Source organism: Mytilus galloprovincialis, chromosome 8 (genome assembly GCF_965363235.1).
Source record: "Mytilus galloprovincialis chromosome 8, xbMytGall1.hap1.1, whole genome shotgun sequence".
In the NCBI taxonomy this organism is placed as follows: Eukaryota; Metazoa; Mollusca; class Bivalvia; order Mytilida; family Mytilidae; genus Mytilus; species Mytilus galloprovincialis.
In genome coordinates, this window is record NC_134845.1 from 75033302 (window position 1) to 75049251 (window position 15950).

The window sequence follows — 15950 nt, forward strand, 5'->3', positions numbered from 1 at the left end:
ACGTTTTGAATCTGATAAAAAGAGAAAAAGAGACTAAAGATACCAAAGGGGACATTCAGAACTCATACGTCGAGAAAAACTGATAACGCCATGGCATAAATATCATTAACTTTCAAGTGACGGTTGATATTTGTGGGTTTTTGATATCATTATATGTGCCCATCGTCCTTAACCACTCGACCAATTAGGCTTTGTTTATCATATTGCTTTCACCTGTCGAATAACGCATTGGGATTGTGAAAGAAATTGTATAGAGAGAGAATAATCAAACATTAAATGTTCATATAATTTCAGATAATCGAGCATATGCAGTAATCAGAGTATTGTGTGTGGTCCTACTGATTGAAACAACTATTAAAAATTCAAAACTAACATATGGATTTTTTTAAATGTGTTAATTGATATAGTACGACTCAGTAAAAGGACTTTGTTTTATGCTTAGCATTACCATGATTAGAGAGAGTGTTTTAAATGTATCGATTGATTTTTGGATCATTTCTACTTTAGGAACTGTATTTATAAATGTATGCATTTAATTATGAATTATCTCTCAAACCCCGATGTTTTGATCAAATGTGTCATTATAACCAGAATACTAAATTTTTAAATCTTGCTGATTATATTTTGTTGTTTGTCATTAGTTAGAAGTTATGTTTAGGTTTTGCTTAACCTGTGAGATTTTTTAGATATATTAGTGCAGAATATAACGGAATATATTTATTTCATGTATATGAAACAACATTTACTTAAAAAAGTGTCAACATTCTTTTTGCGGTTTATAACAATCTATATCAATTTTACTCCGTTAATTTTTTCTTTTTTTTAATAAGATAGAATTTGAAACAAATTGCGAATATTTTGTCCGCGTGAATGTTTCATAGTACAATTGATCCCGCATATTTTACCTCAAGAGTGACATTTTAATATCCCATATACTACAGTTATCTTTATAATATTCTTCTACTCGTCCGTCTATAAGTCAGTGTGTGCGTCAGTCCGTCAGTCACTATAAAACAACAGAACAGAATTTCCCGAAACTTTTGAAATAGCAAGGATGTACATGTGCATATCGACAGGAAATTATTATTCAATATGTTGTCTAGATATACACCTTTGGCCTTAACATTTTGACCTTAAGGCGAAGTGTACGTAATTAAACTAATCAACAGGTTTTTTTTTTAAATTTCACATATGAATTCTGCTTGTAAAGTTACATCAGAAAATAAAAATAAATAAGTGGTAACCGTTTTCGTTTTTGAGATACGAGCCGTTGAAATTAACAGCATGATACGCCACAAATACAAAGGATATATAGTGGAAAAATCTAAATTAGCAGATATTTTTACATTATCAAGATTTCTATTTTTTCAGTCCACAGATGTTTTTTTTTTAAATTTGATGTACGACTCAAAAATGAAAGACGAATCCATCTGTGCAAAGAAAGTCAAGAAAGCAACCTTGCTACTTTTTAAGCTACTCCCTGTGGGAGATTTATGGTCGGAACATTAAAAATATTCGGCGAAGTCAATGATGTCTACAGTAACGTCGCTACTACAACTTCGACGCCATAACTTTATTATAACGTACAATGTCGTAGCAAAGTCGTGCGAGTGTATTACCCCTCTTCCTATATATTACAAATGTTCAAGCGTTATAAATTGATAAGGAAATAAACTAACTTATTTTAAAGAATATTTCTACCGCCCAAAGGTTACGGTACCTTTTTTAATGCTTGGATTGTTAAATTTTATATGAATCAAATATCGAGTTTGAATTCGTTCCGGTTAACACAGCGTTGTCAGAATGAATTGATCGGTTATAATATTAGGATCGGATATACTCCATTATATAATTTCTATGAGGTTTTAAGACAGCACATGCGTGCCTGTTGGATTCATGATAGACTGCACGAAGTAGTTTCTCTTTCGTGTGTCCATTTTCCTTGCTTGGAGTAAGTGAGATAACTTGCGTAACTAACGATGAACGTTTTAAATCCCGTATTCCGCTAGAGGCGTGCAATTACGTACACTTCGCCTTAATAACGTTTGCAGCAGTCTCCTCTAAATCCACACACCACAATTTAAAGAAAATGTGAAGATAATATGAACATACTACGTTCATGTGGATATCGACAGGAAAAATATTATTCCATTTTCAAGAAGTTATATCCATTTGAACATAAAATATTGGCCTTAATATCCTAAATAGTCCGTTTCTATGTATGTTGGCGGTTGTTTTTATTGCAGTCAGTGTTTCTGTTGTTCCAATGATTTTCTCTTATATTTGATGTGTTCACTCGGTGTAAGTTCGTGAACCGGATTTTTTTCGCTTGATTAATGTATGACTAATGAACAGCGTTATACTATCGTTACCTCTGATACAAGCTGTAACATGTTTTCATAGCAACTTCACACAACAGAATTTCATCAAACTTTGAAGGTAAATAGGACATACAAGGTTGTTGTGAACATCTATTTTTTATCAGTTTTATTTATTACAGTAATAAGTTTTTGAATATGGTGATATTTTCCATTTTTTTACAGTGATCATGCTCACAGAGGTTCTTTAATAAGTTAACAAAATGTTGTATGTGTAATGACAAGTGTTGTGGTGGTATGTGCATAACTGATACTGATCTTTGCTTATAAAATTATAAAATTTAAAAAAAAATGCCTCTAAAAAGAAATTTGATTCCATTTGTATTTAGTCGCAACTACAAAACAAGTGTTGTACTATTGCATGTTTTGTACAAATAATTTGGCAATGGTTAAGTTCCTTCTGTATGTAAAAAAGAACCTTTTCTTTGCATTTCATAGTTAATTTATGTGTACATAGTTTTCAATCAATGTAATCTGTCTTTACATTCACTTAACACCATGGCGTTGTCGGTGTTCACGTTTAAATATATATTAATTACTATTTATATTTCACTTTTTTATGTAATACTTCAGACATTTATTATAGTAATATTACTAACATATGATTATTTTGACACGTCGTATATTACATATTTATATTTGAAATTGTAATTATGAAAATATGACCCGATAAAACTGAATACAATGATATAACATAACCAGTACTGCAAAAGATGGTGCTAAATACGAACTATCAATCAATCAATCAATCGATCAATCAATTTGAATATTTTAGTATTTTTTTATCAATAAGCTTAAAACAATTGATCAAAAGATAAGAACATTTTGAGATTTTGTTAAAAATGAAACTATTATTAAACATTGATAAACATATGAAATACCGATATGACTTTCTTCGAAACAGATTACAACAGTAATATACGATAAGTAGTAGCATGTAGCTGAATTAGGTTGTTGATTTTACTACTATTTGATTTACTAATTATTCATAGAGAATATAATCTATATACACATCATTTTTATTCCACGGTGTTCATTATGTACATCAAGAAAATATGTATGAAAGATAACGTAACGGTGATCATGATTTAGAATCTGACATTACAAGATCTTGAATCAGTAAGTAAATAGAATTACCTACCATTCGACATAAAAATTTTGTTACATTACGGAAAAAAATGAAGTACTTTTGATGAAACCACAATATAATCATATAAAAATCTTCAGTTACGTAGGTCTAAATAAATACTGATAACTATTCTTACCTAAAAAAAAAATTACGCTAACTTGACATCCAAATAAGTGAAGCAAGCAGGAGTGTGACTTTTCGAAAAAGTAGGCTCTTTGTATTTATAATCCCAAATGAATTGAATAATGCTTGAAGCGAGTTGGGACATGAGGGTAAAACAAGTACCAACGTTTTGTTTTAAAGTAGGTACTTTGTTATGCAAAATTTATAAAAGATTATCATAAAAAGATGGTTCTAAAAAATATGATTGAGTTTAGTTGCAACATATTCGAAAGCTTTCATCAATTTAGAAGCATATAAATTTGTCAAAAACTGTCCATATACATGCATGTTCTTAGTAACTGATCATATTTTCTAAACATTTTGGCAGACGCATGTCTTTTTTAAAAGTTTTATTCCCGTATATTGTAAACAAAACGTTTTTCGAAGGTTTTAGGTTAAACTGTATTTCATTACATTCACGGTCCGATTCCGATACGTGATCACTGTTACTTATTCATTCACGACCATAGTCATTGTTATGCCTAATAACAGCCGTTTAATCTTCTTTTTTTTTTATTTTTAATCGATTTATAGTACAATAGTGTATTGCTGTGTAACATATTTTAGTAGTTTTAATAAAGATTTTAAAAATGTATTCAAATCAATTGTTTTTTTAATAAACAAAGTTCAAATGTATGATCTACAGATTTATTAGAATCAGAGCTTCATCGACAACCTAGCAGTTTGTATTTAACAAATATCAGAAACCCAACAGGTATTTGTTCCGGTATTAACTCGTACATCAATGTTTTGCACAACCAGCCAACCCACCAAACCTAATTAGTCACAGGCTTAGATGAAAATGCATGCTTATTCGTTTTCGAGTTATGACAAAGGATATGTAAAAAAAATTTGTGAACTCAATTTGGCTCGCTGAATATCAATAAACAGGTAACATTGAAAATAACCAACCATGATTCGATAGAGAATTAATGTACAGAGAGTTCAATTCAAAATAAAGAAGCCTTAAACTTTGTCATAAGGTGAACAGGAGATTAGAAATATAACAGTGAGATAACAGCATCATACACTGATTTACAGAAAAGTTTGGTTTTTTTCACTATTAAGGAAATTTTTTAATGAATAAAGCAAATGCAACTAAATATTCAAAATCACATCCTTCTAAGACAGAAAGCGCTCCAATAAAAATGGACCTTAATCAGTCAAATTAACTCAAGCATTTAGACTTTTAATTGAACCTTTTTTATTGAATGGTAACAATAAAAAAAAAAAATATAATTTGCTTGACAAATTTTGTTTGAATCTTGATTTTCGTGTGGTTCAAAATGGTGAGTTTTATCTAATGAATCCCGTATCGCTTCAAAATACATATTTCGTTACACCGCACTTTGAAGCATTTAATATACCATTTGCCTTCATCTTTTTTTTCAAACTTAAGTATCTACATATATAAAATGTCTGAATAACAGCCAACGATAAATCTGTCGAGGCGGTGATTCATAGAAATAAGATACAGTGCACTACAAAATATGATATATAATAAGCAAGTCTAAAACACGACCAGAAAAAAAGTTAATCTTGAACCTTTTTTTTTTCACATTGTGGATAAACAATATCCTTCATCAGTATGATGTCAATTGATTCTTATATTGACATGTTATAGTCGAACTAAAATAATAATTTTGATCTTTATACAAATTATCACTAACCAATATCCTGGTACTTATTTTCAAAATTAATGTGTGGGAGGAATTTAAATTCTTTAAAACTGTAAGTATCCTGAACTGAAGCCCAAATTACAGGAAACATGTGATGGTAGGGACTTATTTTATGCGTTTTCTTAAATGGTATGCTGTATGTTGGCGAACCAGAACAGCGATTCAACAAACGCATGAATTGATATTGAAGTGACTACACCTGGGAGCTAGACCACCGCGTAATATATGACTAATATAAATATATATATAGGGGAAAATAGTAGACTAAAAATGCATTTTCCTCCTTATTGTATTCTTTTTTATGCACAGCGTGGACAATATATACAATGTATATGTTTTCATAAACAATCCCGCCTTTCCTAACCTTTCACGTTTGATCTGTACAAATTGGTAGACTATTGCTAAGCACCAAAATTACCCAGATCTTTCTCAAACCTCCGAGCTCAACCTATCGGAGACCAGTAAGTCTGAAAGACTTATTTGTTAGAGCCGATGTCTCCTCAAATAAAAGCTGTTCAATTGCAGTATGGTGCAAGTCGTGTGGTAACAGGCGATGTCTGACTTTCTAACAATTACTGAATACTCAAACATTTACTTGCCAATCCACTGGGTATGTGTACACATTAATTTGCAATGTAACTTGCAAATCCTAGATTGTTGTATACCTTCTTCAGTGTTGATGTGACATGCAGTATGTTGGCGAGACAGAACTGCTATTCAACAAATTTAAACGCACGAATGGTAATCAAATTAACTACAGATGCAAGCCCGACATCCCCGTAATCTGTCATTAGAGATCACATGGGGTCGCCAAAAACTGATCTAAAAATACTAACCATCACTATCATAGACCACAACGAGGGATGGTTAATGGCCGACAAACTTGAATCGGAAATGTTTTGGATAAGAAAGTTAAGGCCATTTTCCATAAATGAAAAAGAAAAATAGAATGAGTCACTAATTTTCCCTACCATCACTTGTTTCCTGAAATAATTTCCGCAATCGTTGATGTGAATTTATGAAAGGTCGGCTCGAGTATTTGAGGTCTTTCCGGTCTATTCGCATTTGAATTTTCCCCCTGATTTTCTCTTATCTAGCTGTATATATCTACGACAAATCAACATGTTCCAGAGATGTATACAGACAGCACCTCAGGAATTTATTCGCATACCAATATTTTAAACCAATTTAACATTCTATATATATAGCCTACTGTACTCGTCGTTTGTTTGCTACTTAAGGAGAAAAATTATAACATCGAGATGAATTTTTGTTTTTATTTCAATTTATTTCTATTTTGAACGTTTTTCGTGAATCAATTATTGACAATGTCCTTGCTAAAATGGGAAAAACATTGAAAAGATCTAGTTACAAGTGCTTACAGAAGAAGCAATATTTTGTCACTGGATTAAACACTGATATATATAATACTAAAACACACAGATCGAATATTTACAGCCAGGTTTAGTAATAGAATGTTCATTAGGTTTCTTTTTAATTGGTGTATTGTATTGTTTACTACAATGTTTGTATCTTTCTATTTTGAATCGCCAACCATGTTTCTTATATTGATTACTAGTTGTTTATCTTTTAAAACTAAACAAATCTATTTAATACTGGCAAAGATGAAAATATAAAACCAAATTAAACAGATGCATCATCAGTTAAAGAATATGGTGCATGACTTGTCGTTAGAAATATGAATTTTCAAAACTTTCATTTTTATCTTAACTACTCAACATGTATTATTCTCGGTACTGTTCTAAAAGTGATATAATATTTTTTGCTTGTATTCCAATGAGTTGACTATCGGTGTTGATCTGCAGTATAATGGTGAATGGTGTAGAGTGCAAACATATCACAGCCAAACAAAAGAAAAGGGTAAATTATGAGATCGACAACAAATGGTTTTCTTTTTCTTTTATACGAGAAAGAACAGAAGTTATCGACTTATTCCCCTGGTAGAAGTACTATAACATATTTAAAGGTACCAATAGAGAAAAATGCCAATTTAACACGTCAATTACCATGAAAATAAAGAATAGGCTTTATATGGCGTGTAAATGAATAAGAAAAGACGGACAAAATCTTTGTAAGGATTCATGATATATTGAATTAATGTCACAACTGATTGCATTGCATCCAGCCTCCAAATGTCCCTTTGAAACATAGTTTAATTTCAGATTGACACAATGTATATAATATATATAGAAAATAAATACGTTACTATATTGCTTTATTATTTTAAAATCTATTAAAAACTACAATTCAGACGGCGCAAATATATTTTTGCTAAAAAGAAAGAATTGTTAATATTTTGTAAATTTAAAGATAATTGAAAATACTAGCGAAGAACCAGCATAATGTTTTATAGCAGATTATATGTGAATTAAAGCGTCAATCAAAAGCAATTATATTTTAAAATGTTGTCAAAATGTTCTGGGATGGTCTTTCATTCTTTTCCTTTTATAATGGATGAATTGATACATATGGTGAGAAGATCAAATATTCGGTATCAGTTATTTTCTTTCCTTGGCATTCGTATTCGGTTTTGAACTTGTCATTAACATACACATGCACCTTGGTTTCCGTTATTGGTTTAACTTTCAATTTGAATGAGCTTTCATAATGAATCATTCCAACGTTGTCATCCAGAATATTAGTCTCGGTACCCCATGCTTTGTTGTTTGCCAACGTATTCAAGACAACTTGCGATGATTCAGCCCTTGGGTTGAAATGGAAAATGATGCCGTCCTTTTGGTCTTTGCTTTGTTGAAAATTTATTGAGTACCCACTAAAATGAAAATGAAATAAAAATGTGAAACGTCTTCCAACTTTACATGTATATCAATAATATAAACTGTGGCAGATTCAGGGAGAGAGGGGTATAGAGGTCTCACCCTTTGATTGACAAATTTTATTTTCGGGCTGTATTTAGAATATTCCGCTTACAAAAATTACACCCCTTTCAATGTTCATAGATCCATCACTGATATCTATTTCAATCATAATAATTCTAAATACAAAATTTAACTCCAAACAGAGAATTGTGTGTTGGTTGATAATAGGAAGATAACTACTACATATAAGATACATATTTATGGGTTTTTTTTTCGAACGTTATAATCTTTAAAAAAAAATTTGCAAAATAAAGTGTTCAACATTAAAGGTTGTCAAAAGTGTTTTTATGAAACCGAGTCGTGGAACTCATATATGGTGTCCATAGCAAAGTTTGAAATCCGAACGTACATCTTCAGACAAACCATTAAAATTCTTGATTGTTTAGTAGCAACGGTCAGAATTGAAACGGAACAGTACCAATTGGTATTGGATTTATGAAGGAAGAAATTATAGTAATATCCAATTCTTCATTTGAAGAGGATAATTCATTTTGGATATTTTTCAAACGAACACATGCATACAGTACACATTCAACAGGAAAAGACAATATTTATGTATATAGCTATGAATACATAGAAAAAGCAACAAATGAACGTTATCATATTCTAACTAGAAATAGTGATATCATTACATTTTGTTTGTCTTATATTTGTCCAATTTATAAAAATTAGTGTAACTATATGTTTCTTTATTAATTCTGCATTATGACAATTAAAATTGTTACTTGTAAGCTAGCAATACTTTAATTACAAAATGAAAAAAGTCCTGTAAAAGTTCGTATAGGTCTTGGTAAACATGTATTTGTGCTATTAACAGATTGTTTATTGTTGTCTTACATTAAGGGAACATAACACATGTACTACAGATCAAGGTATAAGACAATGCAAAGAGTTCTCTTAAAAGTCAACATACATACTGAGGATTATATCGTGTAAAAATCAGTCAGTTCACGATGGTCACTGAAGAAATTTTAATTTCATTCCTTCTTTTAATGCTTTGGGAATACATTTTGAGTTATATTGCAAGAACGGTTGCATTTGAACATTTTAGAAGTATTTGTTCTTGTTTGCATGAATATTCACTCTATTTGGAAATGAACCTGCCATTTTGTAATTTTTCAAATGAAAATATTTATATGATCAAATGAAAAGTAAGGTCAAAATTTAGATACGTAATATAACTGTAATTTGAAGAATTTAATTGACAAAAAATAATAATCCCACAAGGGTAATGTCCATGTTATATATTTCTAGTTTGTTATAATTATTTTATTTTTGAAAACAATTTCGTGTTTTTTTTTTTTTTGACCCAGCGACTTTTGTCGGAAACTCGAGACATACTGATCATACATTCCGTCGGTGTCGTCATCGTCCACAAGTATTCACTCTGTGGGTAACGTTTAAGAAATAATGATTACTTTGTTAAATTATCCTGGATTTCTACCAAACTTGGACAGAAGATTATTAATGATCATAAGATAGTATCCAGAAGAAAAGTATACCAAAAAAGATACTGTGTATCTGTATTTTACTTATAAATTGACTTAGTTTTGCTATCAGTTAACATAAAATTCACTCTGTGGTTAATTTTTTTATGCCCCACCTACGATAGTAGAGGGGCATTATGTTTTCTGGTCTGTGGCTCCGTTCGTTCGTCCGTCTGTGGTTCCGTTCGTCCGTCCAGGTTAAAGTTTTTGGTCAAGGTAGTTTTTGATGAAGCTGAAGTCCAATCAACTTGAAACTTAGTACACTTGTTGCTTATGATATGATCTTTCTAATTTTAATGCCAAATTAGATAATTACCCAATTTCACGGTCCATGGAACATGGAAAAGGATAGTTCGAGTGGGGCATCCGTGTACTTTGGACACATTCTTGTTTGTGTTAAATTTGAATCACTTTGATAAATGATCCTGGATTTCTACCAAACATTGACAGAAGCTTGTCAATGATCGTAAGATAGTATCCAGAAGTAAATTTGTGTATAAAAACTTGTTTATCCGTATTTTACTTATAAATGGACTTAGTTTCTCTGCCAGTTAACATTTCATTCACTCTGTGGTTAAAGATTTATTTTTTTTATATAACTTTCATATATCATGGAATTGTACTCAACCTGGCCAGAAGCTTGTTTATAATCAAAAGATGGAAGAAAATATTGTAAATATTTATTTCCTGTTTTTCCGTATATTACTTATAAATGGAATTAGTTTTTCTTTCAATTAACATAACATACAGTCTGAAGTTAAAGTTTTTAAAACATCTATAAGATTCATAAACCATTCTGGAGTATTACCAAACTCGGAGAGAAAGCTTTTACAATCAAAATATAGTAGTATCTAGAGGAAAATTTTAATATTTTTTTCCTCATTTATGTTGAGCCTGCCACTAACAGCAAAAGTAGGCAAGACACTGGGTTCCGCGGAAACCCTTAAGAAGTTATATTTATACTGAATCAGAGATATGTGTTATTCTTACCCTTTTTCATTAGCTTGGCTTGATTTATTACACTTAACCTCTAGGGCAAATTCCTCACCTACCATCATTCGTTTATTCCATGAGGAAAGGGTAACCTGTAAAAAGTTCGTAAAATAACTAACAGTACATTTTTTTTTAATTATTGTCCTTAATATTTTTCAGTGTGTTACTCAATACGTTTGTCGATTATTGTGAGTTAATGATACATTGATATGTGCAATGGATCCTGACTCATTCTATATGATCTTCAGAAAGGCCATGATGTGATGGATTGGTGATCAAGGCTAAACTGTTAAGTGTTTAGTACTTTGAGAATTCTGATACTAGTAACTGCATTTGCGTGTAAAATGATTCTCCGTATGGCAGGATCCGCCTAAAATTAACCTCATGCACATTGATCATTGATAATTTGTATGTAATTTTCTTAGGTATGCATTTATCTTAAAGACTTTAAACAGTTTTCATTAGTATCAGAAAATCAATCGAGATATTTCTGGGGGGAATTCTTGCTTAACTTTTTGTAAAGGAAAAAAAATCAGAAATACTTACGAAAGTATTAGCCATTTTGACTTTTATTCCTGGAAAATAAAGCAGAATTATTCAAAATATATGTTTCAAAAGTAATACTTCACTTATCATTATTAAATTCCAGTAAGGCTTAGAGGACATGTTAATCACGTCATCTATAGCATTATCTTTCAATGACAAAAATCTGGATAAACGTTATATGGTGTAGTTTCATATTTTTCTGACAACAGTGGTTTCGTTGTTTCGTCTTATGTATCTAATATTTATATTATCTTTTAGTGATACCTAATGAATGTTTGTGCGTAGTTTACATTCATGAAATGGACGATTTCAAGGAAGATGTCAATGTTCATAGATCAGTAACAAAAACAAGAGTGCACACGCTGAAATGTCTCGCCTTCTATACTAATCATTGATATTGTGTTGATAGTCCTAAATATAAAGCTTGATTACAACTGTCACATAAACTTAACATTAACCAAGATAACTAAACAAAGACCAATGAACCTTGAAAATGAGGTCAAGGTCAGATGATCCATGCCAGGCAGACATGTACAGCTAACAATGCTTCTATACAACATATATAGTTGACCTATTACTTATAGTTTAAGAAAAATAGACCAAAGCACAAAAACTTAACACAGTGCAATGAACCGTGAAAATGAGGTCACGGTCAAATAAAACCTGCGCGACTGACATAAAGATCATAAAATATTTCCATACACCAAATATAGTTGACCTATAGCATATAGTATTAGATAAAAAGACCAAAACTCAAAAACTTAACATTGACCACTGAACCATGAAAATGAGGTCAAGGTCACATGACATCTGCTCGCTAGACATGTACACCTTACAATCATTCCATACAACAAATATAGTAGACCTATTGCATATAATGAGAAAAACAGACCAAAACACAAAAATTTAACTGTAACCACTGAACCATGAAAATGAGGTCAAGGTCAGATGACACCTGCCAGTTGGACATGTACACCTTACAGTCCTTTCATACACCGAATATACTAGCCCTATTGCTTATAGTATCTGAGATATGGACTTGACCACCAAAACTTAACCTTGTTCACTGATCCATGAAATGAGGTCGAGGTCAAGTGAAAACTGTCTGATAGACATTAGGACCTTGCAAGGTACGCACATATGAAATATAGTTATCCTATTACTTATAATAAGAGAGAATTCAACATTACAAAAAATTTGAACTTTTTTTTCAAGTGGTCACTGAACTATGAAAATGAGGTCAAGGACATTGGACATGTGACTGACGGAAACTTCGTAACATGAGGTATCTATATACAAAGTATGAAGCATCCAGGTCTTCCACCTTCTAAAATATAAAGCTTTTAAGAAGTTAGCTAACACCGCCGCCGCCGCCGTAGCCGCCGCCGCCGGATCACTATCACTATGTCGAGCTTTCTGCAACAAAAGTTGCAGGCTCGACAAAAACTACATAGAAAAACATGGAATTCCATGCAATCATAAATCTTTCTATGAGACTCTTTTTTATGAATAAGTATTAGTATATGTGTTAGAAATAATTTTAAAAGGTAATAAGAATACCGACCTAGCTTTAAGGCAATTCTAAAGGAAAATTCAATATACTGACAAACTCATATGTTGTAAACCAACAGAACGAGTGAAAAACAGCTGTCATATTCCTGACTTTTTCAGAAGAAAATGGTGATTAATTGGCTACTTAGTATCAAAGGTACCAGGCTTAAAATTTAATATTAACCTGGTTTTATAGCTAACAAAACATTCGTGTTTGTATGCCATTTGTCTGCACTACCGTTAAAAAATGTATAGTGATAAAACTTGATAATCAAACCAAATAGACATAAAAGAGGGACGAAAGATACCAAAGGGACAGTCAAACTCATAAATCAAAAACAAACTGACAATAATAGATGAATTGACAATAATTGCTATCCAGCAGTCAAAACTGTATTTTCAATTGGTTCCCGTCCTGAATATGCATCCAATCTTTGGCATTGGATGTTGATTAAATATAATAATAAAGAAAAGCTAAAAAAAACATATATCATAGTTAAAAACTTACTAGGCTCAGGTTTGATCTGTTGCTGGTTTGTTTTTATGATGAAAAATAGTTATGTGACTTACAATTTATATACACAGTTTGTATTTGCTTTCGTCCTTGTTACATATTAAAACTATCCAATAGCTGCGTTCCATTCATATACAGCAATTATTTCATTCGCTAACACTGTAAAGAAAGAAAAGAAATTTATGACTTGTATCATTATGTGTTTGTTTCCAATAAAATTCAGATCTTTTTGAAAGATAAAACCTTCCTCGATGAAACATTTACTAAAGATGTAAAATCAATAAAAAAAAATATATTACGAGTTAGCCTTTTTGACGCGCATGAATGCTATGTCAATGTTTCCAAAAACCAAGATAGTTTTTAGTGACAACCTAAAACAATGCAATCGGTTCATGCCGTTACAGGAAGACTTATAAGAAACCCGAAAGAAGGGAAATATTACATAAATTCTAAAGAAGAATGATGTTACAACAATAGTTCTGAGAAATATAAAATAAGAGATCTTTCAAAGAGTTTGCTTTTCAAATAAACTTCCTTGTGATTGAAATAAGTATCAAAAGGCTAATATTACTTCGTCCTTTTCTACTGAAAAGAGTTTCATATGCTGAAATACCTTAGGTATAATGTCTCATCGCCTATAGAATACCCGAAACGCGGTTAAAAACAAACATGTAAATTGGATGAAGCAATAGACATGTCTTCGTTTGCTCACTTTACAGGTTTACGTCTTTCTTAGAAATATTAAAATTTTAAATCTATAAAACAAAAACTTATATTGGTGACTTTTTACTGTTTAACCATAATGTATCAACTCTATACAAATATCTATAGTTATTGATAAACGTTGAAGCTTAATACCAATTTGTTCACAAAAACACATCTTTATGTTACTTTATATATACTATTGCTTGCCTTAAAGGGGCACTAGCTACGTGATACATGTATATACAAAACATAAACTATGATTGTTTTGTTTCAATCACTAATGAAAGTGAAATAGTGAAATAATTATTCGCTTTTATGAGCTATTATGGTTCAATTTTGTCAAAATAAGCTAAGAACCACGTCCACTTGTATTTTTGTCCATCTGATGAGTTAAGCCTTTTTCAACTGATTTTTATAGTTCGTTCTTATGTTGTAGCTGTTATACCACTGTCCCAGGTTAGGGGAGGGTTGGGATCCCGCTTACATGTTTAACCCCGCCACATTATTTATGTATGTGTCTGTCCCAAGTCAGAAGTCTGTAATTCAGTGGTTGTCGTTTGTGTATGTGTTACATATTTGTTTTTCGTTCATTTTTTTTTACATAAATAAGGCCGTTAGTTTTCTCGTTTGAATTGTTTTACATTGTCTTATCGGAGCCTTTTATAGCTGACTATGCGTTATGAGATTTGCTCATTGTTGAAGGCCGTACGGTGACCTATAGTTGTTAATGTCTGTGTCATTTTGGTCTTTTGTGGATAGTTGTCTCATTGGCAATCATAACACCTCTTATTTTTTATAAGAAACATTCTTTTTGATTCGATCCACAAAAAATGTTATATAATATGAAAGAAAACAGACCATGAAAAATCTAATTGCACGAGTTGCTTTATCTATTTATATCTATATACAGTTATGTTTATATTGCTTATATGGTCTTCGGAGGTGTTCGGGTGTCAACTCGATAGTTAAATAGATGGCGTCTAGACTAAAATACACACGAAAAGAAGCTACATATTATCGAGCTCACGACCTGTATACTTTTTATCTTAGACTTTCAATAGAAAATTATTAATTTTATATAAATCAAATATGATAATTAGTGAAATTGGTTTACATGAATTTTACAGCTACTGCCCTTTAAAATATCTTAATTGCTGAAAATCAAAAATACAAAACATATGTTGCAAACATCGCTTTTGTGGCTCACAATATATTTCCTACGCAGTTTATATGCTAATATATTCTCTAGTTGTATTTTGATTATAAATCTGAAATAATCAAACAAACTTTAACTGTTTACACTAACAAAAAATAATAGAATAATAAGCCACATATAACTTTCATATTGATTGACAGGTAATGTTGGTAAATTAATTCACATCCTAACAAAGAATAATTAAATGGTAAGATTGATTTCGAATTAAGTAAACAAATCTCGTGTTTCTGGAATACCTTATGTCAGGTGAAATATGGATCAAAAGTTAATTATATGAGCATCAAAACTGGATTGGTCACCGCAAAACACAGAATATTTGTGTGTTGGATTAAAAAATATCCAAATTCGAAGAGCCAAATCAGATAATTGGAACATGATGTAAGTACAATTACTAAAATCAACCACGAAAACTATTCACCAATAACTAAACAAAAAAACATATAAACACGATGTAGACCTCATTATACATGAAAAGATATAGCAAAGCTTTTCGTTTTCCTGTTGGTCTAATTATTCCGTACACGATTTCAACTTAGTTTTCTTCAATTCTTTCATTTTATGTTCGTCAAAATTAATCTAACCCACAGATGAAATTGCTTCTCATTTTATTTTGTAAATGTCGTAGAGATGTTATTCATAGAGTACTTTACTTCGTTTTTCCCCATCAACAAAACGGTAGACCATGAGATG

The 15950-nt window shown here is 31.1% G+C and overlaps 1 long non-coding RNA gene across 1 annotated transcript; it reads right to left on the minus strand.

The window, feature by feature from the left end:
- Positions 1 to 7567: 7567 nt before the first annotated feature.
- LOC143043520 (uncharacterized) lies at positions 7568 to 13422 on the minus strand. Its single transcript, XR_012968437.1, has 4 exons — positions 13334 to 13422; positions 11275 to 11303; positions 10726 to 10820; positions 7568 to 8142 (listed from the first exon to the last, which is right to left on the minus strand). It is a non-coding gene; the product is annotated as an uncharacterized LOC143043520 (long non-coding RNA).
- Positions 13423 to 15950: the final 2528 nt, after the last annotated feature.